This window comes from Mustela erminea, chromosome 6 (genome assembly GCF_009829155.1).
Source record: "Mustela erminea isolate mMusErm1 chromosome 6, mMusErm1.Pri, whole genome shotgun sequence".
Classification (NCBI taxonomy): Eukaryota; Metazoa; Chordata; class Mammalia; order Carnivora; family Mustelidae; genus Mustela; species Mustela erminea.
The window spans coordinates 73186800-73212378 of NC_045619.1; the positions used below are offsets into that span (position 1 = coordinate 73186800).

The 25579-nt window shown below is 38.0% G+C and overlaps 1 protein-coding gene across 12 annotated transcripts in view; it reads left to right on the top strand.

Annotated features, from left to right (window-relative positions):
• The window catches only part of BICD1 (BICD cargo adaptor 1), a 221608-nt gene that overhangs the window by 59430 nt on the left and 136599 nt on the right, over positions 1 to 25579 (top strand). The gene's annotated exons all lie outside the window — the stretch shown is intronic.

Sequence of the window (25579 nt, forward strand, 5' to 3'; positions counted from 1 at the left end):
CCAAGACTACTGGCACTAGTGCATAGAGGCCAGGGATGCTAAACATCCCAGTGTCCTACATGGCACAGGACAGTTCCCACAACAAGGAATCATTCAGCCACCAAGGTCATTATTGCTCAAATTGAGAAACCTTGAGTTGATAAACCAGGAAATTGTATTCAAGTATAAAAAGGGATAAGACTGGAGGAAGTGAATGTTAACCATATTTGTTAAGCCTCTACCCAACACAGTGCCTGATTATAGATGGGGTGCCTGCCTCCCTGAGAGGCTAGGATTAGCAATCCTTCTAGTACTAGCTTGGAACCTTGGCTGAGAGCAAGTTTCTGGAGCTCTCTAAGCCTCAGTTACCACAAAAGTAGAAATAATAATAATAGTACTTGCCTTGTAGGTTTTTGTAAAAATTAAACAAGAAACATAAATGCTTGGCATAGTAACTGACAATCTTCAAATGCCCAATAAATGGTAGCTAGTATTGACACAGAAATAAAATTGAATGGGTATATACCACAGTGTCTATATTGGTTTTCACTGGGCCATGAGTTTTTACTTAGATTGTATTTTAAAATTTTCTACCATAACATGCTTATTTTTATGAGGAAATAGTAAACTTGTTTTAAATCAGTTCAAAAGGAAACGTCATATCAAAAATTCATAATATTTTATTCAATTTATATCATAAATTCTAAATATTCTCTTCTTTCCAGAGTCAAGTCTAGGTTATCTAGATCACAAAATAGATACTTTCAGCTACTACCTAATCAATGAATAAGAATGAAATAAAATAGTTGTTTGTATTCTGGGATAGCAAAAGCAGTGATGTGTTTTAGATGTGTTTATGACAGATGGGAGAATGGATTACAGGGTTTGGTTTTGTTCAAGTTATTTATATATATTCGTGTTTTGCTTAGACTTTAAAATTATTTCTCTTTCTATGAGCACATAGCAATTATAGGTAAGTAACTGAGAGTCATTCTAATTTGACACAGATTTTCCTATTGCCAGGTCATATGTGATGAAGAGAAACCCAGAAAGAGTTTTGTAGAGTGGTTAAGAACACAGATCGTGGGAGCGCTTGGGTGGCTCAGTTGTTAAGCGTCTGCCTTCGGCTCAGATCATGATCCCAGGGTTCAGGGATCGAGCCCCGCATTGGGGTCCCTGCTCAGTGGGAAACCTGCTTCTCCTTCTCCTACTCCCCCTGCTTGTATTCCTTCTCTCTCTCTCTCTCTGTGTCAAATAAATAAAATAAAATAAAGAACACGGGCTTTGCAGCAAATCCCAGCCCTATCACTCATTAGCTTTTTGATCTTGGCAAAGTAACTTAACTTCCTTGTGACTTAGTTTCCTCACCTTTAAAAAGGAAATAATAATGTTTTTATAATATGAAAGTTAAAAGAAGATGGTATGTATTTCTATTTCTATTTATTGATCGTTGGATATGGTTCTATCCATATCTATCTAAAAATTTTCTATTTTTTTAACCTACTGCAAACACACACAACACTAACTTTGATAAAACAAAGATAGTTTTGATAGACGTTCTTCAGTATGTAAATAATAGATATCAGACTGCGCTGAATTAGTTCACTTATATTGGATTGCCTCCTCTGGCTATATGCTGTCAGTTACATTGATGATCATATTATTTAGAACTAGCTACTAATGCATGACTGAGATTTCCACATTATAGTTCTTGGTCAAACACCTTCCTCACCTTTCTGTCCTTCTCAAGGAGGGCCTCTCATTTTTGTTCAAATCATGAGAGATAAAATTTGAGAATGCACACTTCTGTTTTCCTGGTGAGAAAGTGAAGGATTCAGGGTCCCTTTCTCCTGGTGGTTTCTTGGTCCTTGTTTTCTACTTAACTGGTAAGACTTGGCCTCTGTGAGCCTTCTGTTTTGAGGACCCCAGTGTAGGACTGAGGAGTGAGGCCAGCTGAGGGTCCAGGTACAAGAAATGGAAGCCAGCAACTCAGTGGGCGGTTCTCTCCTAGACCTTGAGGAAAAGAAGATGGAAGGTGGGATGGGGCAGTCTTTGAGACTGGTGAGGAGAAACAGTTACTGGCATTTGGCTGACAGGAGCCAGGAAGTTGTAACAAAAGTCAATCACTGGTAACATTTGTGCTGAAAGGGTTTTAGGCTCAGACTGCCTCAGCAATGCTCAGCTGTGTAGAAACGTTGGATGTGGACCAAGCACTAGGTCAGGTCCTGAGTGAACCAAAATGGGTATCTGAGAAGAATCCCAATTATGTGTCTGTCTGTTATGAGGGGATGAAACACTATTGTACCTACAAGTGAATCCTGGTCAGAAGCTTTCATTTCCATAATAGAAGTGGGCTTAATGATGAGCTCTTCTAAATATAAGGATCTGAGCTCAAACCACATGGTGCCATTTTTGAGACAAACTGAGGCTGAGAGAGGTCACGTGTCTTGTCCATCAAATACAAGATTTAAAACATAATCACCCAGATTTATTCTTGATGATGAGATATTTCACTTTGAGACTGAAATCCAGATCAAGATACCTGTTCTCAAAAATTGAGTGCCCTCCCTGAGGGTGCCTCTCTACAGGAAGAATGTGTGTTCCTGCCATGCTGAAGTCAAACATGGCTCTTTGAATTGTCTGGGCCTGTGGCCTAGTAGCAGAAGCAACATGCCAGTTTCAAATGGAAGCCTTGGGAGTGTTTGCATGGCGTGTCCTGTTCTCTCTTCCCTTTGCCAGCATGACTGGCAATGTTCCAGGTTAGGCAGGTCTGTTAGTGTGGACTCAGTCACAGTCACTCTTAGATGGGATGTGGTGGAAACTAGAAATAAGTCTTTACTGTTGTCTTAAAAACATAATCACATTAAGGAAGTGTGATATACAGTTTTCCTATGAAGAGCAAGATTCTGATGCTTCCTTTCCTTTATAACTTAAGATCTGCACACACAACATTCAATAATTGTTTTCTTCTTTTGTGGTACCTCAGCCAGGGAACCCTCTGTTCTTATCCATCAGGAGTAGACGGTAAGGCTTATGTCGCAGCCCGTTCTCATGGAACTAGCAATACGATTGCTTCTCTTTGTTGTTGTTTGTATATTTATATTTTTAAAATTATAATACCAAGACTGCTGGAATGGAGCACTGGGCTTTATGATAGATTTTTTCCTTCCCTTCTTGCTTCTTTGCATCAATTTTTCCTTCCGTTCTTCTGTCCTTCATTTGATATTTATTTCTACTTTGGACTGAGCATAAATGCATTCATTACTGGCTGCTTTCATCTACCTTGTGTAGTAAGTCTAGCATACCAATTACCCAAAGAAGAAGGAGTACGTGGCTAGAGACGCAGACAGATTATAGTTAGCATGTGTCCCCAAACAGCTGGCATCTTTGTGAGAGGGAGTGACGAGTTTGCTTTTACACTAGGTACTGGTTATATAGAGATGAAAAAAGAAGGACTCTTCACTCAGAAACCTTGGAGTCTGGAAGGGAAACAGACATGACAGCAAGCTACTTTTTCTCCTCTTCTCTAAACGTACACTTGAATCTCTGTAACACTTCAATGTGAAGATAAAAGCCCTTCCTGAGAAAAGGCAGTAAGAGATCCAGAGTCCAGAGCTTTCTCTCCCAGGCTTAAGATCTGGCTGGTTACACCTTCTTACTCACCTACCTGCTATTGGTCCTTCACACAACTTCAGATCTTTGAAAGGTGTGCGGAACTCCCAACACTCAAGCCCTCTTACCTCATTCCTGTGTAGGGAGGTCCACAGTGACTAACCCTCCAGGGCTCTTGTACATCATTTGGCCCTACGAAAGGGTTTGACATGGCTAGGTCAGAGTGCCCATTCATTCCTGCCTGTGCTTACCATGTGCCAGAATTGGGGATCCACTGCTAAATAAGGCAGACTACGTCTTTGCCCTCAAAGTGCTTGTGTTCTGTACATTAATACTGTGAATTTCCCCTGTACCATACCGTAGGCCAAGTCATCCTCTTCTATTTCTCATCTTTAATATTTTATTTGTTTGTTTGTTTGACAGAGAGAGACGCGGCGAGAGAGAGAACACAAGCAGCGGGGAGCGGGAGAGGGAGAAGCAGGCTTCCCACAGAACAGGGAGCTTCATGTCTGGCTGGATCCCAGGATCCTCAGATCATGACCTGAGTCAAAGGCAGATGCTTAATGACTGAACCACCCAGGAAGCCCTATATCTCGTCTTTAATTATGCGTTGTTCAGTTGTTAAACCAACATTACCAGGTAGGGTTATGCCAGTTGACAGCATAATCCAACTAATACCAGCAGCATAAAATGCTGAGTTTACCACTTGCTTCTGCTCTCAGCTGGCTGGCCAGGGATCCTGCTCCATTCAGGCAGAGTTTTAAGTGACTATGAGGAACTGCCATCACTCCTTGATACTAATTTCTGTTCAGGTTCCTTAAAGCTATGTCCCACTTACCTGACTGGCTGTCTTAATACTACTGCTGAGTAGTTAACATAAGGGTGGTATCAATTTCTCCCTTGGCTGTCTATGAGAACTTTACCTAACATGATCATTTTTATAAGTATTTTTTTAGAAACAAAGAGATGGGAGGGAAGGGAGAAAAGAAGGAAAGAAGGGAAAGAAGGAGGGAAGGAGGGAAAATAACAGCTAGAGAGAAGCATGCTTAGCCTAGTTTCTGCTTGTGAATTTGCTTCTTTCTTACCAATACACTAGCCCAAAGGTAGATCAAACACCCTAACAGAGTAATCCCCAACTCCAAACCTGATTTTTTAATCCAGTTTTTAGAAATCATTTGTCACTCCTGCTTTCTTCTGATGTCCATTAGCATGGTAAATTCTTTTCCACCCCCTCACTTTAAATCTGGAGGTGTCTTCGGGCTTAAAATGAGTTTCTTGGAGGCAACATATAGGTGATTCAGAGACCTGTACCCCTGGGGATAAAAATATTATGTTTCTAAAAAATAAAAAATTAAAAAAAAAAGAAATCATTTGTCACTTACTGTATTTTGTTTTTTTCTTTGAAAAATTACTTTAATTTATATATAGGTGCCAAATATATTCATCAAACACATCTCCAAGAATTTTGCACATACTTGCAATTCAATAAATATTGGAATGTGAACTCTGTAGGAATCACTTATTCCACAAATGGCCCTTTACCAAAATTTCCAGAAACAATTTTTGTATTAAATCAAGAAACAAGACAAAAAAAAACAAGTCTGCTTCTTCCCACAGAGTTTTACAATAGCCTTTAGAAAATAATCTTGAACATATTTCAGTCTTGTTTATGGTAAAAATAAAAAGGCATCATCACATTTTTCTTTTGGGTATTGTTTTCCTCTATAATTCATAGGCATTCTTTGTCTATTATGATTATAACTTTAAAGTCTTAAATCCACTGGAATTATTCTGTATTTTCTTCCAGTTGGATAGCCAATTGTGTCAGCATAATTATTCTGCCCTATGCAATGAATTGCCATCACTGTTTATAAAGCCATCTTTCCCCATATATTCTGTTCTGCTCCACTGATCTATCTTCTATAGTTAGGCCAGTATAACGTTTGAAAGCATTGTTGTTAACAGAAATTGAAATATAGTAGAGATACTCTTCACTCTTCTTATTTTTCATAATTTTCATGATTCTTTCCAGATTTTTATTTTTCAAATATGTGATATAAATCATTTAGCTCCAAAACCTCATTAGGATTCTAACTAGAATTGCATTAGATCTTCTGATTCACAAGCATGGAATGTATTTCCATTTATTCATCTTCTTTTATGTTTTTCTAATATAGTTGTCTTCATATAAGATTTGTAAAATTCCACAATATTTTATAGTTTTGTAAATGGAATTTTATTTATTTGTTTCTTTGCTTATTTTTAAGATTTTGTTTATTCATTTGAGAGAGATAGCACAAGCTGGGGTGGGGGTGGGGGAGAGGGAAAAGCAAACTTCCCACTGAGCAGAGAGCCCCAGACCCAGGATGGAGCTCAGTCCCAGGGTGGCTAGGTGATGATCTAAGCAGATGCTTAATCGACTGAGCCACCCGGACACCCCTGTAAATGGAATTTAAAATTTTTCTCTTTTGGGGCGCCTGAGTGGCTCAGTGGGTTAAGCTTTTGCCTTTGGCTCAGGTCGTGATCTCAGGGTCCTGGGATCGAGCCCGGCATAGGGCTCTCTGCTCAACAGGGAGCCTGCTCCCCACCCACCAACCCCCACTCTTGCCTCTCTGCCTACTTGTGATCTCTCTCTGTCAAATAAATAAATAAAATCTTAAAAAAAATTTTTTTTCTTTCTACCTGGTTATTATTAGTATAGAGAAAAGTGATTTTTATTAGCCCTTTATTTATTTGATTTATTATTTGTAAACATTTATTAGTTGATTGTTTTTAGGGTCTGTTTCCTGTTTTGAATATAAGAACAAGATAGGTTGAGTTTACATTGCTTTCTATTTTATTCCCATTCCAGAGGGTCAAATGAATGAATGAGCGAATGAACTTCTTTTAAAAAGAGTTGGAGAGGAGATTCGACAATCTGCTCTACTTTTCCTTTTCGTTTTTTCATAAATGTGTTTCTAACACATATGAAACTTAATTAACATCCTTGGATTCCTGCTGTCAATAAATTGGGAAGATTCTTCAATTTTTTCCTTAACTTTTAAAAAACCATTTTATTTAAGTATCTGTTTTGTGTATCATGAAAATCACTTATTTGAAGTGCACAATTAAATGATTTTTTTAAAAGATTATATTTATTTATTTGACAGACAGAGATCACAAGGAGGCAGAGAGGCAGACAGAGAGAGAGGGGGAAGCGGGCTCCCTGCTGAGCAGAGAGCCCCATGGAGGGTTCAATCTCAGGACCCTGAGATCACGAGCTGAGCCAAAGGCAGAGGCTTTAACCACTGAGCCACCCAGGCACCCCCAATTAAATGATTTTTAGCAAATTTACCGAGTAGTACAATTGTCATTTTTAATCAGATTTAGAACATCCTAATAAGATCCCTTATGCCCATTTATAATTAATCTCTGTTCCCATCTCCACCCCAAGCCCCAGGCAACCACTAATCTATTTTTCATTTCAGTGAATTTGCTTATTCTAGACATTTCACATAAATGGGATCATATAATATGTGATCTTTTGTGACTAGGGTATTTCACTTCTCATGATGTTGCTGAGGTTCCTTCATGTTGTAGCATGTATCAGTATTTCATTCCATTACTGCTAAATAATAGACTATTGTATGTTATACCACTTTTTGCCTATCCGTTCATTAGTTGTTAGACATTTAGATTGTCTCCAGTTTTTGGTTATTGAAAATAGCGTTGCTGTGAACTTCAGATGCAAGTCTGTGTGTGGACAGATGTTTTCATTTCTCTTGGGTAGGCATCTAGGAGTGGAATTGCTGGTTCATTTTACTGTTTTTGAGAAAATATCACACTATTTCCCAAACTGACTGTACAGCAGCAATGTATATTATATTCCTAGCAGCAATGTGTAAAGTTTCTGATTTCTGCTTCCTTAACTCTTCCCTCCCAAATGATGTATGATTGAGATATGATTTACACTGAGGTATGATTTATATGTGATAAAATCCTCAGGACCCCCCCTTTTTTTTTAAGATTTATTTGAGAGAAAGGGAGAGAGAGAGTCTTAAGCATGAGAGCATGGCACAGAGCCTGAGTCAGGGCTCGATCTTACAACCCTGAGACCATAACCTGAGTGGAAATCAAGAGTCAGATGCTTAACTGACTGGGCCATCCAGGTGCCCCTAAAATCCTCAGATCTAAAGTGTACAATTCAGTGAGTTTTGACAAAGGTATACATGTGTGTATACAACTGCTCTGTCAGTCAAGATACAGGACTTTGCCACAACTCTAGAAAGTCCCCATATCTCTTCCCCCTCAGCAGCAATTATTGTTTTGATTTTGATCATTGTGGATTAGTATTGCCTATTCTAGAATTTAATAGAAACTGACGCATACAGATGTGCTCTTTCGTGTTGACTTTTTTCACTTTGTTTGAGTTTTGTCAATTGGTGTTGCTGTGTTTATTCTCGGTACTTTGTTCTTTTTATTACTGAGAATATTTCAGTGTATGAAAGCACCGTATTTTATTCATCCATTTACCTCTTAATGGACATTTGAATCATTTTTAGTTTATGGTTATTAGGAACAAAGCTACAGTTGAACAATCCTGCAAATGTTTTTGTGGACATGCTTTCATTTTTCTTGTATAAATACCCAAGAATGTAATTGCTAGGTCATAAGGTAATTGTATGTTAACTACTGATGTATATCTGATATTGTCACCTTATGAAGTTTCTGTAAGAATTACAGTTTATAAAATATCTAGTCTTTGATTTTTAAAATAATTGTATAATTTGCTGATATAGATAATTTTATCTTTTATGATATTTTTACTGATTATTTAATTTTCTTGTATAGAACTTATAAAAACATTTAATCATGATGGTGATGTTTGGCGTTTTTGTTTTGTTGCTGATTTGAATAGATATGGCTTTGATACATCACCGTTTGGCATGATGTTTGCTTTTGGTTAAAGTCTTTATCATACTTAAATTGTCTTAAGTTTTCCCTATTTTAGTTAGCTGCTGAATTTTGCCCAATACATTCTGGGAATTTCTTAATATCTTCCTTTACTTCTCTCCATTTTTTTGTTGAGATAATTAATTATGTTCATAGATTTCCTGAAAATGAACTAACTTACCATTCCTGAAACAATTCTTACAAAAGACAGAAGGTAGAAATAGGATTTTATAGAAGAGGAAATCCAAATGACCAAAAAACATAAAAAGAGGCTTAACTTTAGTTTTAATGAGGAAAATCTATATTAAGGTAACATTGATATACTTTTGTTCATAAGATTAGCAAAGAAGGTGATGGTACTCAATACTAGCGAATTTTAAGAAAAGAACACACTCATATTTACTGGAGGGAATGTAAATTACTATAGCCTTTTGGGAAGACTAATATAATTATTAATCTGTGATCTAATAGTTATAATCTTGCCTTATGTTAGAATAGCCTTATAATATTTTTCATTAATTTCATACCTTACAAGAATTTGATTTTATGTTGTGTGTGATGGAGACAGTCTTTTCTTTTTTTAAGATTTTATTTTCAAGTAATCTCTATATCCAGCATGGGGCTTGAACTTACAACCCAAGATCCAAGAGATCAAGAGTCACATGTTCAACCAACTGAGCCTACCAGGTGCCCCAAGTGAGACTGTCAAATAATCAGAACATCAAGCTCTTGAGTAATAAATGTTACCCTTGATTAGCATGTAAATTTGAAATAATATTATAATAACATTCCAATTATCAGGTCATTATTTTAATGGTATATAAACAGCAGAATTTTATATAACAACAGAGTAAGGAGTATGAGTGGCATAAATATTAAAGATTGCCATCCATAATAAATTTATAATAAAAGGGGTTCCTAGCTGGCTCAGTTGGTTAAGTGTCTACCTTTGGTTCAGGTAGTGATCCTGAGGTCCCAGGATTGAGCTCAGCCGCAAGCTCTCCGCTCAGCGGGAAGCCTGCTTCTCCCTCTGCCTGTTTCTCCCCTGCTTGTGCTCTCTCTCTCTGTCAAATAAAAAAAATACAATCTTTTTTAAAAAAGAAATTTATAATAAAAAACATATGTTCCACTAAAGTGGACAAATCCAAGACTTGATGAGATAATTTGCTTTATAAAAACAATCACTAATGTTTAATTTATAACTTTAAAGTGTAAAGTTTACTACATATACATGAAAGGTTTCTTGTATTGAATGCCCATGGCTTCTGGCAATAATGCATTATAATAGAGAATAAAAGAAAGTGCTCTCTTTTTCATAGTCTTACTAGAGTAATGTAAAGATAGCATGTGTTCTTTATTTTCCATTATTTCCTTTTATTTTATTATTTCCTTTATTTTATTCCATTATTTCCATTATTCCTTTATTTTTCTTTTCTTTTCTTTTTCCTTTATTTTTCATTATTTCCATTCTCTTTTTAAAAAAACAAGTTTTTTCTTGAAATGTGCACTTTTCTCCCTAACATACTAGGTTTCTATTTATTTAGAATTAATTTAAGTATTCAATAATAGTATAATGTTTAGATCAGATTCAAGCTAAATCTTACCTTCCTCAATATTAATACAGTTAGTTTTATATCATTTTGTATAATGGCAAGAACTAGAAAAATCTGAAGCCCATTAGTAGGGAAATGGTTGGATAAAATCCATATCATGCATTCATGCCGTGGAATTTATTTTAATTTTTTTAAAGATTTTGTTTATTTATTTGAAAGCGAGAGAGAAAAAGGAGGAAGGAAAGGGTGAGCATGAGCAGGGGAGGACAGTGTCCCAGTGGGCATCTTTTGAATCTCTTCCCTTGCCTATGAGCATGTAAACAAATATATGCAATGTTGTGTAAACAAATGTACACATGATTGTAAATAAATATATATGTCTTATAAAATTTGTATTATACTACCTACATTTCTCAGCAACTTGCTCATTTCACTAAAAACAAAAGACAAAAACAAACCCAAAATCAGTAGATAAAGATCTAACTCATTCTGTTTGTTATTCATATAAATTCCAAGGCTGGGGAGCCTGGGGGGCTTAGTCAATTATGATCTGACATTGGCTCAGTGTCCTGGGATAGAGTCCTGTGTCAAGCTTCCCACTTGGTGGGGAGTCTACTTGGCCCTCTTCTCCTCCCCCTGGCCATGCTCACCCTCTCAGTCTCTCTCTCTCTTTCAAATAATTTCCTGGCTGAGGATTGAGGATGTCTGAGAAATAGTGGAAAGAATTGAGTTTTTAAAAAAAGGAAACAAGGATAAAAACATTACTGTGAAAAGAAAATTATTTTAAAAGCATATAGATATTTATGTAAAATAATATTGCAGAGCTTTGTAATGATAAAATTTAGAAACAGTACAAACGATTAGCTTAATGAATTTTTTTGCAGCTGTTAAAAATAGGGATATACATGTGTTTAGAATGTATTTTAAAGGACAATTCATATTGTCTACTTTGTGCTAATATGATTATGTGATGATGGGTGCTTTTTTGTTTATTGTTTTAACCTAATAGGGAAGAAGAACTGAAGTTATTTCTGGAAGTATGAATTACTTCTAGTACTTGTAGTCTGTATTACTTTAATTATACTCCTCCTGGTATAGCTGTAATTACAGGAGATTTAGTCATATCTTTAATTAGATAGTAGTCTGATTGAAGGTAGGAATCACTTTTTAAGATTCTTTGTGTCACTCTCAGCACTCAGAATAATTCTGATTCATAATTTGAAGCGATCACCATTGAACACAGCCCATACATAAAAATGGACAGCATTAAAGAGGTCAAAGCGTGAACTCTTGAAAACAGCAGACCATGGTGCATGTATTCTTCACTCGGTCAGTGCTGGTGCTTGCCTGTTGCAACTAACTAGCTCCATCACAATGCTTGCTGGGATTTAAGCTGAAGTTCCCAGGAAAAGGACAGAGAGGTGAGCTAGGACAGGACTGGTGTTAAATTAATTAGACTGATCTGTTTGCTAGGTCAGCAAATTAGTCCCTGATGTATGGGAATTTAAGATTTGATTTGATTAGAATCTGATTAACGTTGCTTTGATTCAAGGTGAAGACTACTCCAGCATATCCCATCTGGTGGACAGGCCGTAGAAACAAGCACCTCATATTAATGTTAAAAAGTCAGGCAGGTGGCCACTTGTTGGTTCTACGAAATCTCTAACTCTACAAAAGCCTGGCAACCGACTGGGTAACTCAGTCTGCTCTCCCCAATGCTGATGTAGGGAGTTCCTCTGTCACTGCTGTGGCCGTCCTGGGTCCTTCCTGACTGTAGGCCAGGCACCTGGGGGGTCACTCTCTTCAGCACCTTCCCACTGATGTAATGAGTAATGAGCGAGGCTCTTGTCTTACACTTTTCCTTTAAGAGCTTCACACTTCATTTTAGGGAGCAGAGCTGTTCTTTAATCACACAACTCTCTACTTTTAACAGACAGCTGCTATTTTGCACTTATAGGAGGGGTAGGTTTTGGGATATATAAAGTATTAACCAAAAAGAACAAGTTATGCTTCGTATTTCTCTAAAGGCTACCGAAATGTAAATAAATTAGGTGATTCCACATAGCTGAGGGACCTGGCCTTGCTTTTCTCTGTAATCTCTTGGTGCCTCTATAGAAACGATAGGCCACGCCTCAAGTGACAAAGCAGTTCTGTGGAGAAGCCCATTTATACCAGATTTTGGATGACATTCCCACCAGAAACAATGCCAAGAATTTACTTTTGTTTTAAATAAATGAGAAAATCAATATCTAGATAAAGCATGTATTACAAAGTAGAAATTTTATATTGTTGGTATATTTATCAATCCATTTCAACTAAAGTCCAACCTGACAGATAAATATCAGTCCCTTCTTAAAATAGATAAAACACATTTTTGAGGTAAATTGCATAAAATTTAATGATATGACAGTGTAGGGGAGGAAGAAATTTTTCTCAACCCTCTTGCGGCCCCTGGCTGGGTCTGAGAATTAAACTGACAAAAAGATTAACAGGAGAAAAGCATACAAATATATTTAATATTAATTTTACGTGATATGGGAGCTTTCATAAGGAAATTAAACCCTGAAGAAGTTGATAAACCTGAGTATCTTTATGCTAAGTTTGATGAAGAGTGGACATTTGTGGAAAAATTTGGCTTGTCAGAGAATATGAGATTAGTGAAGGAAACTGGAGGAGATTTAACAAGGCCTGTTTGCTTTGGTTCTTCTTAGTGTCCCTTTGTCTTCAGAGATAAGGATGCTCCCTCCCTCCCTTATAGGGAAGATGCCTTCCTTGGAAAGATTTTATGACCTGCTCAGGGTGGGAGATGGGGAGGAGGAGAGAAGGTCTTTTCTACTTTTGCCAATTTTTCAAACTCCCTCAGCTTAAAATTTCGACGTGTCAAGTTGCCATATTTTGAGGTGAGGTATCCTGAACCCCATCAACAGGTTGAGTAGGAAAGGAATCTAAATTTCTACTTTTTTGACTCCCAATATGCCAACTTTACTAAAACTATGAAAATAAGCAAGGTATTTTCATAGCTATAATACTGATTTTTAAAACGTGTGAAGATTGTGTTTCAGGCTGAAGCAGTTCGTAGCTCTATAATGGGAATAAAGTGGACTCAACATGGAGGATTTCCCCTTGCACGAGGCAAAGAAGAAAAGCAGCAAAGCCCTATATTAACCACCGAGCCCGAGTCCAGATTTGAATTTCTCCCTTCTTAGGAAGCAGCACAGCCAGGGAAGTCTGCACATCGACTTCAATGCTCCTGAGCCCTTGGGTCCAGTAATCAGCCCTGCTGAGAGAACCCTGAGGATTTCTCCCTAGACCTTGCAGTCATCCACTGAGATGTGTTTTCTGGGTCTGCTTTTCCTTTTTCCTCATGGATGGATATCTTCTCTGTCTTCCTGAAGAGTCTCTACTTTACTTAGCCTTTCATCTAGAGGGAAACTCGGGCTTTATAATAGGCACCAGGTACATGTTCTACTTATACAGTTTTGGAGTCAGGCCTTTCTCTTGATGTTTTCTGTAGTTACGCATTTTATTTCTTTAGCAGATTTCCAAATATACTTTCCCTTGTGTCCTCCATTCTCTTCTGCAAAAGCTTTTCTAGGCAAGGTTACCATAGCTCTATTGGAAGTACATGGTACCCTTGGGGAATCTAAAATAAGGGCAGCACCTTGGAGATAGATATTGTGGGTTTAGTCCCAGAACACCACAATAAAGTGAATATTGCAATAAGTAGAGTCAAATGAATTTTTTGGTTTCCCAGTGCATATAAAATTTGTTTATACTAAACTGTAGTCAATTAAGTGTGCAATAACATTATATCTAAAAAAATGTATATGCCTTCATTTAAAAATACTTTAGTAAAAAATGCTGTCATCTGAGCTTTTTCAGTGAGTCATAATCTTCTTGCTGGTGGAGGGTTTTGCCTTGATGTTGATGGCCGCTGACTGATCAGGGTGGTGGTTGCTGAAAGTTGGCATGGCTGTGCCAATTTTTAAATATAAGACAGTAACAACAGTAAAGTTTACTGTATCAATTTACTCTTCCTTTCATGAACAATTCCTCTAGCATACGATTTTGTTTGATAGCATTTTACTTACAGTACAACTTTTTTCACAATTGAAGTTAATCCCCTCACAGTCGCTGCTTTATCAATTAAGTTAATGTAATATTTTATTTTATTGTTTTAATTTTTTAAAAAAGATTTTATTTATTCATTCGACAGACAGAGATCACAAGTAGGCAGAGAGGCAGGCAGAGAGGAAGGGAAGCAGGCTCCCTGCTGAGCAGAGAGCCCGATGCAGGGCTCTATCCCAGGACCCTGGGATCATGACCTGAGCCAAAGGCAGAGGCTCTAACCCACTGACCCACCTAGATGCCCTAGTTAATATAATATTTTAAATCCTTTGTTGTCATTTCAACAATCTTCAAGCATCTTCACCAGGAGTAGACTCCCTCTCAGGAAACCTCTTTCTTTGTTCATCCATAAGAAGCATCTCCTCATCCATTAAAATTTTATTACGAGATTGCTACACTTCAGTCACAACTTCAGGCTCTTCTTCTGATTCTTGCTCTCTGGCTATTTCCCCACATCTGCAGTTACTTCCTCCCCTGAAGTCTTGAACCCCTCAGAGTCATCCGTGTGATTTGAAATCAACTTCTTCCAAACTCCTGTTCATGTCAGTCTTTGACCTTCCCATGAATCACAAATACTGTTAATGGGTCTAGAATGGCAAATCCTTTCCAGACCATTTTAAATTTACTTTGCCCAAAGCTATTAGAAGAATTACTTTCGATGGCATCTGTAGCCTTACAAAGTGTATTTCTCAAATAAGACTTGAAATTTGAAATTACTCCTTTTTCCATGGACCACAGAACGGGTGTTATGTTAGCAGATGTAAAAACAACATTAATCTTGTACATCTCCATCAGATCTCTCGGTGACAAGATTCATTGTAAACAAGCAGTTGTATTTTGAAAGGATTCTTTTTTCAGAGCTGTAGGTCTCAACAGTGGGCTTAAAATATTCAGTAAGCCATGTTGTAAACAGAAGAGCTGTCATCCAGACTTTGCTGTTCCATTTACAGAGCAAACGTAGAGTGGATTTAGCATAATTTTTCAGGGCCCTGGGATTTTTGGAAATGGTCAATGAGCACTGGCTTCAACTTAAAGTCACCAGCTGCATAACCTCCTAAAAAGAAAGCCAGCCTGTCCTTCAGAGCTTCGGGACCAGGCATTGACTTTTCCTCCAGCTACAAAAGTCCTAGATGGCATCTTCTTCCCAGATCTTCTGGGTAGCGGCAGCTTCTATATCAGCACCTGCTGCTTCATCTTGCACTTTTATGTTATGGAAACGGCTTCTTTCCTTAAACCTCACGAACCACCCTCTGCTAACGTCACACTTTTCTTCTGCAGCTTCCTCATCTCTCTCAGCCTTCATGGAATTGAACAGAACCAGGGTCTTGCTTTGAATTAGGCTCTGGCTTAAGGGAATGTTGTGGCTGGTTTGATCTTCTATCCAGAATACTCAGACTTTATCCATATCAGCAATAAGCCTGTTCCCCTTCTTATTTTGGTGTTCACTGGAGTAACCTCAAGAACTTTTCTTCCATTCACAGCTTGGGTCACTCTTTGATGCATGAGGCTTAGCTTTTGGACTGTTTCAGTTTTCAACATACTTTCCTTACTGAGCTTAATTATTTTGATCTTTTAATTTAAAGTGAGAGATGTGTGATACTTCTTTCACTTGAACATTTATAGGCCATTGTAGGGTTATTAACTGGCCTAATTTCAGTATTGTTGTGTCTAGGGGAATAGGGAGACCTAAGTAGAAGGAGAAGGATGGGGAAACATCTGGTTGGTGGAACAGTCAGAACACACATAGTATTTGCAGATTAAGTTCACTGTCTTATGTGAGTGTGGTTTGTGGTACCCCAAAATAATCACAGTAGCTACATCAAGAATCATTGATCACAGATCACCATAACAAATATAATAATAATAGAAAAGTCTGAAAATATTGCTAGAATTACCATATGTGACACAGAGACACAAAGTGAACAAACACTGTTGGGAAAATGACATTGATAGACTTGCTCAAAACACAAACATTTCATTTGTTAAGGGAAAAAAAAACCAAAACCCAGTATCTGCAATGTGCAAATCAAAAGTATAATAAAATGAGGTTATGCCTTAGAGCCTTTTCCTTTAGTAATTCACAGCTCTGGTCTCAGGAGGTTATATTTTCTTCCTAACATTTCTGGTGTCTGCTTTGCCAATTCAAAACTCTGTGCTGTCTTCCAAAAGGTCACCCTTTGTAAACATCTTATTAAAAATTAAAACTTGTGGGTGCCTGGGTATCTCAGTTGGTTAAGGTCTTTCTTTGGCTCAGGTCATGATCTCAGGGTCCTGGGATTGAGACCCGTGTCAGCCTCCTGCTCTCCCTCTGCTCCTACCCACCCCCCACCACCTGTGCTGTCTCTTTCTCTCCCTCAAATAAATACAATTTTTAAAAAATCTTTATCTTTAAAATCTTTTAAAAAGATTTTATTTATTTGAGAGGGAGGGAGAGCATAGAGAGAGAAGCAGCCTTCTCAATGAGCAGGGAGCCCAATGTGATCCCGGGACCCTGAGATCATAACCTGAGCCAAAGGCAGACACTTAACCCACTGATTAAGGAGCATTGGCTTTCTCCGGTTTGTAGAACCAGTCCCTTGTCATCCACTCATATTCCAGTTGGTGACGTTGCCTCCTGACACATTGTCTGGTGGAAACATAGATACATATTTAATTTTACTATAGCTTGAAAGGATTTCCAAGGGGGAAGTGAAAATACATGTTTCCATCTATCTTTACCCAGAAGTTGGAATATCACGTTCTACAGTGGAGTCTTGAGTTTAGGTATATTTTAGAGCTTGGAGGCAGACTGAAAGAACTAAATAGGTGTTTATAAAAAAAATCCCACTCTTTACTAATGGTCACATTGAATGTCATGCTGTATAGTAATTCTGGCTATAAAAAGAAAATGATTATTTTTAAACTTGATTTTTTTTTCCTGAGTTAACATTTGAAATCATTGAAAGTTACTATCAGGAGTCCTTTATTTTGTGCATGTACGTACAGTAAGACAGCTTGTTGGTGATCTTAAATGCAATTATGTACAATCTTATGAAGGATTGCGTTTTAACACATCTTCAAATTTACCTAACCTAAAGAGTCTATCAGAAAATACAATTTTTCTACCCACTGGTTTTTGGAACATAATTCAAAAAATTTTTAGCAGCTTTTGCTTTTATAATTGACATTTAGTTGTTACAATTCTAACAGAGCAAAACACTGACCTATGTAATTTTAGTGCAATTAAATGCTTCTCTCTATGTGTATATGTATTTCATCAATTTCGCAAAAGCCATAGCAAAACTTCGAAATCCCTGCAGAGCAGATTGTAGGGGAAAGAGTGTCTACTGATTTGTTTGCGTTGTAAAACCCTGATTCTGGCAGAATTGTGATGGTAATTGCTCAAAGATGCCTTCTGTTTACTAAGACTAGACTTGAAGCTGTTTTTAATTAGCTGCTATAAATGATTAACTGCCAGTGTATGCATGTTAGATTTCTTTAAATTTATTCTATTCCAAATAAAGAAAATTTAAAGAATATCTACATTGAATGGAAAACTCATTATTAATCAAGTTCGGAAAGGTGGCAGTAAAAATCTTAATGCATCCTTTTGACTTTATGGGGAGGAGAAAAACTTGATTTTCTCTGGTACAGATGACTGCATCTTATGTTCTATTTAGTTTCCTAATTTTTTCTTATATGTAAATTTCTATTTTGAGTAGAGGATTCACTTCCAAGGAAAAGGCTCTTTGCAGTCCCCACTGTGGGCCACTGTGTATAGAAAACATTTCTTGCCATAAGGAGATTTGTAGTATTTCTATTCACATGAGTTTTAAAACTTGCTTTGAGAAAAAGGGTTAGAAATGAAGGGGAGTTAAGTGTTATGATTTATCATGAAAATTGACTATCATTCACAGAGCTTTATTTATCCAGTGGATTGGAGAAAAAATCTATGTTAATTTTTCTATTTTTATAGGCCTTTATACCATTTTGCTGTTAGTTGTATGTATGTATGTATGTATGTATTTTTAAAAAGATAGGAAGCATGTGTGAGTGGGTAGAGGGGAAGAGGGAAAGAATCTTCAAGCTGACTCCCCACTAAGTGCAGAGCCCAAAGTGGGGCTTGATTTCTCCACCCATGAGATCATGGCCCATGAGATCATGTCCTGAGTGGAAACCAAGAGTGAATGCTCAACCAACTGAGCCATCCAGGCACCTCTTGCTGTTAGTTTTTAAAAAGCGCAGTATTGGGATGCTGCTTAGTCAGTAGAACATATGACTCGATCTCAGGGTTGTGAGTTCAAGCCCCATGTTGGGTATAGAGCTTACTTTAAAAAAAATAAAATTACAACATGCTGAAAGGTCAGATGAAGGTTTAGCATCTTGAGGTACCTGGCTTGTTCAGTTGATGGAGTATGTGATTTTGGGCTGTGGGTTCAAGCCCCATGTTGGGTGTAGAGATTACTTAAAAATAAAACCCTTTTTGGGGCGCCTGGGTGGCTCAGTGGGTTAAGCCGCTGCCTTCGGCTCAGGTCATGATCTCAGGGTCCTGGGATCAAGTCCCGCATCGGGCTCTCTGCTCGGCAGGGAGCCTGCTTCCCTCTCTCTCTCTCTCTGCCTGCCTCTCCATCTACTTGTGATTTCTCTCTGTCAAATAAATAAATAAAATCTTTAAAAAAAATAAAAATAAAAAATAAAACCCTTTTTTAGAAAGAACAATATTGATGCTCATAATCAGGACTGTTGAAGAAAGCTGACATTCTAGGTTACTGAAAAAAGTATCTAAATTGTGATGGTATCTACTGCAGTGCCTTGCAGGGAGAACTTTTATTGATTTCATTTCATGGTGCACTGATTTCTTGCTGCTATATGGCCTTAAATGACTATGCCTACACTGTGCTGTGGAAGGTGCTTGTTTTCCATCCTTTGTGAGGACCTAGAGAATATTTGCTTAAAAATCACAGCAAAGGACCTTAGACTTCAGAAAAGCAAAATAAGGATGATGGGAATCCTTTTGTATAGGACTCCTTTCATCTGAAACTTTGGAAAATAGATGAATCAGAGAGCTAAATTTTCTCAACTTTTGTTTTCTTGATTTTCATTGTTCTGTGGTAAGTTTATGAAACCTAAATTTTCTTCAGTATGTGAAATGTGTTTTATGGTCTAATAGAAAAGTCATTATCAGGTTAGTTATATGTTATATGTTAATAGAATTATATATTAGTTATATGTTAACTTAGTCCCTACTAGCCACATTCCTGCAGACCCAGTATTGCCTTTTTTCAGTATGATTTGTTGAATTCTAGAAGTTTATTTGTAAGTCATTTGTTATGAATGTGTTATTATATATAAGCTCTATCCACATGGACATCTCTTCATCCCTGCACGTGCAAGGTGAAGAACTAATAGTGCCAGCAAACAGAGGAGCACAACCGTCTTCAGGTACCTCTCCTCATCCACAGTATCACCACTTGGCAGGGCAAGCAGGGACTCCGCCATTTACAAGCTGCTGGTAGAGTCCCTTCCGCAGGACCTAGAAAGTAATTGTAGAAGAAAAAAGTCTCAAGTAAAGGTTGTACCTAATTTAAATTATTGCTTTTGTCACATTCTCTATCAGTCATAAGAACGTTTTATTATTAGTCCCAAATCATGGAATTTCTGTTCTTAGTTTATAATGCTTCTGAAGAGCCGCATCCACCACTATGGTTTTCATACTTTATTAGTCACTTAGGCTAAGTTATGCTGTGGTAAACAACCACCTCCCCAACTTATAGCGGCTTGTAACAACGGGAGTTTTATCTCTCGTGCTCTACATCTGTTAGAGTTAACTAAGACTTATTCCATGTCATTGTCATTCTGAGACATGAGCCAGAGGAGCAGCCCCTCACTGACTTTGCTTATCTTTTAGCAGAGGGGGAAAAAAAATCCCTAAGTGGAAGCATACAATGACTCTTAAAGCTCCTGCTTGAAAGTAGCACATGGCATGCCACACACGTTTTACAAGTCAAGTCAGAAGCCACTCTGGGGCTGCGCAGTTCTGCAAAGAGGGACCCTGCGTCATGCAGCCAAGCCTGGTGTCAGTGTGACAGGGGTGTATAATCCTTCCATAGTGAGCGGCAAGGAGTAGTTTTGAATAGCGATACCACCTACTTATAAAATCTTGAGACTCCTCTGTGTGTGTGATGAGGTCTGAATGTTGGCTGACGTCTCAGGCAAAGACAGCCCTCTGTACTCATCATAATATTTCATTTTCTTTTGGGGCTTATACGAAGATAGCCTTTCTCAACCCCTTTGCATCTGTATGGGGCCAGAAGACTACTTATGGCCAGTGGACTATGGAGACAAGTGGTGTGTGGCACTTCCAGAGCTAGCTCCCAAAGATCTAGTAAAATCCCCCCTCCTCTCATTATTGTTGGGGTGAATTCAGAGGAGCCTACCTCTCCAAATCACTGCTGCAGTCATCCAAGTCATCCAAGGAGATGTAGCCTAGAGAACCACCTGACCAGAAAAATCTACTTTGAACTATGGGATAGATCAAATGAATCTTTGTTGTCTTAAGATGCTAAGATTTTGTGGTTGCTTGTTCCTGTGTTACCATATTCTGATTTATATAACTTTGCTTTATGGTTTATTTAATGATGCACATTTACTAAGGTTTTATACATTCTGTAGTAGAGTGGCCAACTATGACATATCCCTCCCTGCAAATTTTTGAAAGTATACATAGATTTCTACTCTACAGGGGCGCCTGGGTGGCTCAGTGGATTAAGCCACTGCCTTCGGCTCAGGTCATGATCTCAGGGTCCTGGGATCGAGCCCCGCATCGGGCTCTTTGCTCAGCAGGGAGCCTGCTTCTCTCTCTCTGCCTGATTCTCTGCCTACTTGTGATCTCCCTCTCTGTCAAATAAATAAATAAAATCTTAAAAAAAAAAAGATTTCGAATATGTGATCAAAGAACTGATTTTTAGATATTATTTAATTTTAATTAATGTGAATGTAAATAGCCACATGTGGCTAATGGCTGCCATATTGGATCACAGAGCTTTAGACAGTAGGAAGCTTTTGGCTGTTTAATGTGTTATAAATCTTTCCACTCTTTCAGGCATCTAAACATAAAACCAACATGTTGTCTAAATTAGACACTTTTTGAATGACTGGGAGTCATAAAAATGAAGAACAGAAAATAATCACATCTTCACATAGTGTTTCATTGGTGACAGTTTTGATATTGGAGCACTAGTCAGAGTACTTTACTGGTAAAAGTTGACATGAGGGCCCATGTTAATAGGTTCCAGATACAGTGCAAAAGAATAAATGGTGGAATGGACATTTTTTGCCAAAGTACAAGTATGATCTTTACTGACATAAAATAAATTTAAAATGAAGAAGACTTCACAGTCTTTTAAGTTTCTAAATTTTTTCATTGTTAATTATGTAAGATGTGTTAGGAATTGACAACTTTGTCAATGCTACGTCTTTGCTTCGATCTCCATATGACAGCTGTAGAGATGCTTGTGATCCCAGGAACCACTTATAGGTACTGTGAAAGAATCTACGTTTCTCTGTATTTAAGGGTCCATTTCAAAGCAGGAGCTGAGTCATGTAATAGAATATTGGATTCAGAGCAAAATATCTGTATTCTGGTGTCCTCTTTCATGCTATATAAAGTTAGGCAGGTTATTTAAATTCTCTAGGTTGCTTGCTGTATGAGTTTAGGTAGATTATTTAAATTCTCTGGGTCTCAATTTCTTCTACAGTTTACTTATGAGCTTACTACTCACCAACTTCTAAAATTCTATGGCTGAATGTTCCTCTATGTCAATCATGTTTTTTCTCCTTAACCATTTGTTATTTACATGTGGAATGCGATATATTAGAACTGAGCCCACCCGTGTCAATATGACTTAACTCTTTGCTCCAGGAAATTCTTGCTCAGGAAGATTAGACAGTAAATTAATAAATAACTTTACTGTTTGCTTTAGGAAATTCTTGCAAATCAATTTATCAGAACAAACAATTTGCTCATCTGGGCAAATAGCTCTCTTAATGGAACAATATATTGTTCATCTGGGCAAACAGCTTGACAGATACGTAGAAGAATGACATTATGCATTGTGGTCTTGAAAATGAAGCTGCTATAAATGCTATGTTATTTTACTATCTAGTTGGGAGAAAAAATATCTTAGTATGTGAGTCTAGGTATTCTTCTTAACTAGCATCACATGCTACCGAGTTTGTGCCTTGGTGAGGTTAAGTATACTGAGGTCAAGTACACTGAGATCACAGACATTGGGTTAATTATAACAAGGTGGGTGTGCAAAATCAATTTTCTATGTCAAACATAGTTTACAACTTTATGTAAATGAGAATTTGTCTTTAAAATACATTGTGAGAGATTCGGTTCTCCCTAACAAGCATATGTAGTCTTAAGGTTCCAGGTTAAAGCCTTTATAATTTGCATCTTTTTTTTTTTTTTTAATTAAGTAAGCATTATGCCCAATATGGGGCTTGAATTTAAGACCCTGAGATCAAGATTCACATGCTCTGCTGACTGAGCCAGCCAGGTTCCCCAACCCTTAATAGTTTGAAATAATATAATACAGATGTTCCCTGACATTACTCATGCAACACTTAAGAGCTGCTTATTAGCTTGGGGCATCTGGGTGGCACAGTCAGCTAAGCGTCCAACTCTTAGTTTTGGCTCAGGACATGATCTCAGATTGTGACTTCAGGGTCATGATGTCAAGTCTCAGGTTAGGTTCACCATTCAGCACAGAGTCTCTGCCCTCCATCCCCAAATAATTTTTTTTTTTTTTTTAAAGCTGCTGATTAGTTTGACAGGAGACGGAGCATGTGCAAATTTAAATGAGCATACATTTGTTCAATGTGCTCTTAAGACCCCCAAATAGAAATACTTCTCAACTCCTCATATTTTTAACCCTTCTTGAATTCTTTCTTTTCTTTTTTTCAAAGATTTTATTTATTTATTTCACAGACAGAGATCACAAGTAGGCAGAGAGGGGCACCTGGGTGGCTCAGTGAGTTAAAGCCTCTGCCTTCAGCTCAGGTCATGATCCCAGGGTTCTGGGATCGAGCCCTGCATCAGGCTCTCTGCTCAGCAGGGAGCCTGCTTCCTCCTCTCTCTCTGCCTCCTCTCTGCCTGCTTGTGATCTCTCTCTGTCGAATAAATAAATAAAATCTTTAAAAAAAAAAAAAAAACAAGTAGGCAGAGAGGCAGGCAGGGAGAGTGGGGGAAGCAGGCTCCCTGCTGAGCAGAGAGCCTGATGCGGGGCTTGATCCCAGGACCCTTGGATCATGACCTGAGCTGAAGACAGAGGTTCTAAGCCACTGAGCCACGCAGGCGCCCCGACCCTTCCTGAATTCGTAAATAGCCTATGTTATTACTGAAATAACTATAAAATTACTTTTCTCAAAGCTTCTCACTCAATACCTACCTTTCTCATGAGTTCTCTAATTTTAACTAAGGTTGAATTGAAGTACTTCCAAATTCATACTTTCTATTTCCGCATGAAGTCTGGGAGGAAAAGCTTTGTCCTCAGAGTCACAGTTTTACCTTGGGAAATTCAAATATGAGTCTGAAAGAAGGTTGTTGAGGGTATGGAGTTAGAACTTAGAACGTGCCTTTAAGAAGGAATTACCCTGAGAATGAATCCTGTGACAGTTACCTTCTTTTGCTTTGCTATAGCCATTTTGTTGTGGGGTCATTTGAAGTAGACTGAAAGGATACTTTGATTTTCATTGGAGAGAAATGGTCAAATAATGAGCAAAGCAGACGACCTCATCTGTGAGTCTCACCCTACTGTTGACTACCTGTTACATTCTCTTTCCCTTCCTGAACACCTCTCCCCCAACTTCCACCTTTGCCCTGTTGATATCAGATATAATGTCTAATTGGAGATGTGGTGAGGCATAAGGTAAATCAGAGAGAAACATAAGCTGAGCTTGAGGGTTAAATAACATCTGGCAACCCAACCATGTATGACTAGATGTTAGAAGTTTTCTAGCCACACTTACTCATCTCAGGAAAAGCCATCAATCAGTCATAAAAAAACAAAGCATCTTTTCCTTCCTGAGATTTTACTTCTATCTTTAATATCTGCATCTTAAATTCCATTTCTCTCATTTCTCCCCAGAGTTAAAAGCCTTGATGTAGATTAGAGTTGAGGTAGAAATGTTTGGGTCTGTGGTAGGAAAATTCATACTAGTTTTTGTTGGAAGAGAAGAATCTGTGATTATCATCTTATTACAATCAGGCCCAAAGGAGGAAGCCAGAAAGTCTTCATATTTTCTTACCAACAGAGGAATTTAAGCTCTTGACCAGGGATGTTAGATAGAGAGGGCTGAAGACCTCTTCCTTGGCAACCCCTTAAGATGCATAGCTTCAAAGTTGATGACTATATTCCCCAAGAGATAGAGTTAGCCTTCTGAAGTCTGGGAGTCTCAAGGCACACTTTACAAGTTAGTTAGGACTCTTTTATGATGACAAGATACAGATGAGCCATAAGTAAGACAAGAAGGGGCCTTCATCCAGTACAGGGTAGGATTTATAGATCTCTAATTCCTAGGATGGCTGCTCTTCACCTTCACTTGTCCGCTGGCTGTGACTGACTGTCTAACACAAATCTCTGAGTAACAAGGATGTGTCCTGTTTTTTACCCCAACCCTTTATAATGATCAGTTTGGAAAGAGGCCCAAATATCTTTAAAGTTCTCACAGACATTTTAAAAATTTTTTGAGAGGAGAGTGATTATAGGAGTAAAATCTGTATTACAAATGCCCTGAAAATACTGAAAAAAGAAAAAAAAAATAGGAGACTAAAAATTCTTCATAGCCAGGGTCACGGTCAGGCCCAGGGTCAGGCTCAGGGTCAGGATCAGGGATGAATGTTGCATGACTTATAATAAATACCAGCAACTGTGCGTTTTGACAGGCCAGTCTGAATACCCTGCTTGTTCAGCTGTTTCCCCACCCCCGTCTTCCCCATGCTGGTTGAGAGGCACCTCTAAGCCTATTTATTTCATGATTTCACACCTCCCTTTTGGTTCTTTTCACCAAATCTGCTTCAGTACTGTACCAGGTTCTGCTTTTCTTAAAATGGTCCCTGACTCTCACAGCTTCTGATGGCCTATAAATAAGTACAGTCTACCTCCTTCCTTCCTTCCTGAGGCTTTTGCTAAATCACCCTCAACCAGAAGTTTTTTCCACTTCCTTCTTGCCAGTTTTACTCTCAGCGGTTCCCTTTAAGACCAGCATCACAAAAGAGCCTTTCGGTTGGAGCCCTGGATTCACCAATAACTGGACTCACGATTCTAGACAAATTGCTTAACTTTAAATTTCTCATGATCTTTTTTTCCCTTTTACATCACAGGCTGAGC